Here is a 5,001-nt window from a genome sequence, read left to right on the forward strand (position 1 = left end):
TCTTAGGCAACCCTGAGGGGTTGCAACCTGCCAGTTGAGCTTTAAACATCAAGAGGTAGCCGATGACATTCAGATGTTTGAGGAAGCCTGGACTGCAAAGGGCAGGCTAATGGAGACTAAAAGAATAGCATTAAGTTCCAGGAGAAGCATTGTAGAAACCCAGAAAGATTTGTTTGAAGTCTCAATTACTATTCAGAAAAGCCTAAGACACTAAATTCGTATTGGAAGCCAAAGGTGTGATTGCTGAGGAGAAAGTATCATGAGAAGTAATGGATGATAAACCCAAGGAACTCTTTCAAAATAAAGAACAACATCAAAAATAATACTGGACGCTCTATACCCTACTCCAGTAGCATGGCTTTAACAGAGTGAGCGCGCGGAAAATAAATGAGAGAAAACATTACAATAAGCTCGAAGACACAAGTGTTCAAATACAAAATGCTTGCTGTTGTATTCATAGCAATGTCTAAATCAGGCTGGGTGTGGTGCCTCTAAGCCTTTCATCCTAGTACCCAGGAGGCAGAGGCCAGTGGATCTTCAAGTTTCTAAGAGGCTTGCACAGTCTGCATAGCAAGTTGCAGAAGTTAGGTAAGGCTACATAATGAAACACTGCCGAGATAGATAGATAGATAGATAGATAGACAGACAGACAGACAGACAGACAGACAGACAGATAGATAGATAGATAGATAGATAGATAGATAGATAGATAGATAGATGCCCATAAAACAAATGACTAAATTACCTTTACATTATGATGGCTGTCTCAGTAAAGGCTCAGAGACAAAGAAACCTGCCAACCATGGACCAAAAGCTTCAGAACCAGGAGACAAACAATCCGCACCTTCCTTTAAATTGTTTGTGGGATATTTTGCTGCAGGGGTTGAAAGTGACTAGTCAAAAATGGTTTGAGTCAGGCTCTGCCAATAAATAGGTTCATGGCCAATTACAGCACAGTTGTTTCAGACTGAATCACGGCTGAAGAATCTGAAGCAGAGCAGGCCTGGGTAGGTGCTACAGAATGTGCAGAAGGGTAGCTTCAGATCTCTATGCATGCTCAGACTTGTCAGGGCAGGGTAGTGAAGGATTTTCCCTTGACTAAAGAAAGGCCCTGAACACAGGATCAGGATGTGATCATATAAGTCATTCCTGTAAGAGTATCCCCCAAGAGCAAACAGACCTGAGCAGATAGATGCTGTGCTGTCAGAGCAGTTCACAACAAAAGTGTAAGGAAAACAGACAAGTGAGTGCAGGTGGGAGAGTCTCCCAGTAAAGAAGGACCAGTGCAGGATATGCTGGACATATTGTCCAGATGCACAGAGCTGGAGCCAGGTCACCATCTCAGAGATTCCCAAAGCTTTCCTAACCTCCTCACTTCTACCTCACCCAACCCCCTCACATCCTTTGAAAGGCCCTAAAACTGAAGAAGGAAGACTAGAGAAAACATTCACTTTATTCCCTTACCTAACTAAACTGGAATTTTGATGAAGCTGGGTCCTCCTTGTTATTTAGCTTCTTTAGGTCTGTAGATTTTAGTATGGTTATCCTATATTATATGGTTAATATCTGCTTGTAAGTATTTACCATGTGTGTCTTTCTGTTTCTGGGTTACCTCACTCAGGATGATCTTTTCTAGTTCCATCCATTTGCCTGCATCATTATTTCCTTGTTTTTAATAACTGATTAGTATTTCATTGTGTAAATGTACCACAATTTCTGTATCCATTCCTCCATTGAGGGACATCTAGGTTGTTTCCAGATTCTGACTATTATGAATAAAGCTGCTATGAACATAGTAGAGTAAATGTCCTTGGTGAATGTTGGGGCATCTTTCAGGTGTAAGCCCAGGAGTGATATAGCTGAATCTTGAGGTAGTACTATTCCCTATTTTCTGAGAGAGCACCAGGTTGATTTCCAAAGTGGTTGTACAAGTTTGCAGTCCCGCCAGCAATGGAGGAAGGTTCCCTTTGTCCACATCCTAGACATGTGTTGTTACTTGAGTTTTTGATCTTAGACATTCTGATCAGTGTAAGGTGAGATCTCAAGATTTGTTCTGATTTGCATTTCCCTGATGACTAAAGTTATTGAACATTTCTTTAAGAGTTTCTCTTCCCTTTGATGTTCCTTGGTTGAGAATTCTCTGCTTAGCTCTGTATTCCATTTTTAAATTGATTATTTGGTTTGTTGATGTCTAATTTCTTGAATTCTTTATATATTCTGGATACTAGCCCTCTGCCAGATATAGGGTTGGTGAAGATCTTTTCCCAGTCTGTAGGCTTTCCTTTTGTTGACAATGTCCTTCTCTTTACAGAAGCTTTTCAGTTTCAGGAAGCCCCTTTTATTGATTATTGATCTTAGAACCTGAGCTGTTGGTTTTCTGTTCAGGAAATTGTTTCCTGTGCCAATGATTTATTTAGACCCATATATATCACCCTGCACAAAATTAAATCCAAGTGGATTAAAGACCTCAACATAAAACCAGGCACACTAAATCTGTTGGAAGAAAAGTGGGGAAGCTCCTCACAGGCCTGAACTTCAAATCTGCTTATTTTTCCAGGAAGAAGATGTTGACGCCACTGGAAAGACATGGTAAGGCAGCATTCCCTTCTTTGTAGATTTGGGTTATTTCTTGATTGTATTGGATGACTCAGGTCTGTTGCACTTTTCTTAAAAGATCTAAGGTGAGAATAGGGCTAGGTCAAGTTACTAGAACCCAAGAAGTGGGAAGACAGTATTTGAGGCCATGTGAGAACTACTACAGATGCTGGCCAGGTCTTTCCATCTCCAAATCTGCTGAAACGTAAGTCTACAGATAGCCAAGGTCTCCAAGCATAGTTTTTCAAGGGAGCTATTTCACCCATCGTCTTGGTGGTTCTAACCTGTTTTCTACCATCTAGGTCACAGACATTACCACACATTCCAATAAAGCGCAGGTGAAAAGTATTCCTTTGCCTGGAAAGTAAAGTAGAACCTAGTGCTTTGGAGTTCTGTAGACTAAATTTAATCCTCCCGATCTAGCTCTCCCGAGATCAAAGGCCTTTTCTTCCCTATCATAATCCTCTCACCTCTAATATGTTGTCACGTGTAGTAATGACACAGCATTCTTCATTCTAAGTTATATTCATTAGCTTCTGTCCATGCCCGTCATCTCTGACAACCTCTCCTGGATGTACAACTATGTTTCATATAAATTATGGGAGAGCCCATCTCAAAGCAGATGTCTACAAGAAGCACTGTCTGTTTACTCTGCCAAGGCGGCAAATGTGGAAACTGTCACTAATGTCATAGCATGGTGTTATTACACAAGAAACTATTTTTTTGAACCCCCATAGTGTTTCTCAAGATTTGCAAATAGTTAATACAAAATGAGGAATGGCTAGAGGCAGGAAACTGCTAAATTATCTTACGAGTGAAAGGGATAGGGTAGTTCTGGCAAATATATGGAGATTAAATTAGAAACAAACAAAACAAAAACAAAAACTTGAGATGGCTGAGAAAAATGAAAGGTTTTTATAAGGCAAAGGCAATGCAAATGGAGAAAGCAGATAGTGCTACAAACACTAGATCTGGTAAGACCTAACAGTGTACTATGTTATGGGAATAAGGAAGTAGGAAAATCAAGGGTAAAGCTTTGAGTAACAAACAAGAGTAGTGTCATCCATATATGATTCAAGGGGATAAAGTGACGTGAAGGGCAAGCTGGGCTCTTGACTGGCACTTGCTGAATGGAGGAGCCTGTGAATGCTAAATACAAGGGCAGAGACAACTGGCTAAAGAAGACATTTGAGAATAATCAATAAGTTGCAGCTGAACTCTCACATATGGATAAGGTCACTGAAGAAAGCTGTGAACAGGCAGTGAAATCTTCAGGTTCACATACTAACTATAAAGAGAAGGGTTGAAAAATATGTCAACATACCAAGGGGCATCCTGAGAGGTAGTAAGAAAATCAATAGTATAATAGAAACCAAGCATAAGAGGAAAAAGCAGTTCATGAATAGTATGGAGATCAAGAGAAATGTCCACTCACTTGACAATAGGGAGATAATTGTGAGTTACTAGTATTGTCAGCGGGGTGCTATGTGTGGGACTCAGGGTATATTACATAGTGAAAGTCAAAAGGTTGAAGAAAACATGAGATTCTATATTGAGACAACATGTGTGTGTACACACTGTATTTACATACATTTATAATGACTACAATGGAGTGCTACGGAGTTCACTATTGAAGTCTCAAGAATGCTCATATCATAGTGAGAAGAAAATGAAAGTAGAGACACTAAAGATACACATTTGATTACAAAGTAGTAGTTAAGTGTTTTGAACCAAAGCTGAGTCTGGAGCACGATTTAGGTCTCAAATTGGCTTCAGAGCAGTTTATTAGATGCAACTTCTTTTGTTTTGTATGAGTACACTGCCTTAGTTTCATCATTTACTAACATAATATATATATATTTATATATATATATATATAAAGTTATTAAAAGTGTTTGGGAAGATGTAATTAAATCAGATAAATTCTTAGAGACAGAATAAACAATATCCATGGTCACTTATAAAGTTGTTTCATATAGAAAAAAAGAAAGGAACTGAAGGATTTAAGCTGGAAAGCTCAATGTCTTTCCACTTAGGTAGGAGAGAATAGCTATCGATGTATATAGATGTGCACAGTGAATTAGCATCTCAGCACTCTTTTCCTTAGCAATATTTAGTTGTATAAATCGGAAAATCACTGCAAGAACTTGAAGGAGCCTAGAAATTGTACACAATTGATCTGAAATGGCCCCCCTCTGAAATTTCACAGAATCATATAAATGAATCATTTGTTGTTCAGTGAAGTTTAGTATCTGTAGTTCAAGCTATAAAACAAGACCCCCTTAAAATATATATATATATCCTGTGTAGGATGTCACTAACTTCCAATATTGTATTCTGTATTCTGGGATAAGGAAATATTTCCAAATCAACCTGCCACCAAATATAAACTCTAAACCATAAGCA

The sequence above is a fragment of the Meriones unguiculatus genome, chromosome 21 (assembly GCF_030254825.1).
Source record: "Meriones unguiculatus strain TT.TT164.6M chromosome 21, Bangor_MerUng_6.1, whole genome shotgun sequence".
Lineage (NCBI taxonomy): Eukaryota > Metazoa > Chordata > Mammalia > Rodentia > Muridae > Meriones > Meriones unguiculatus.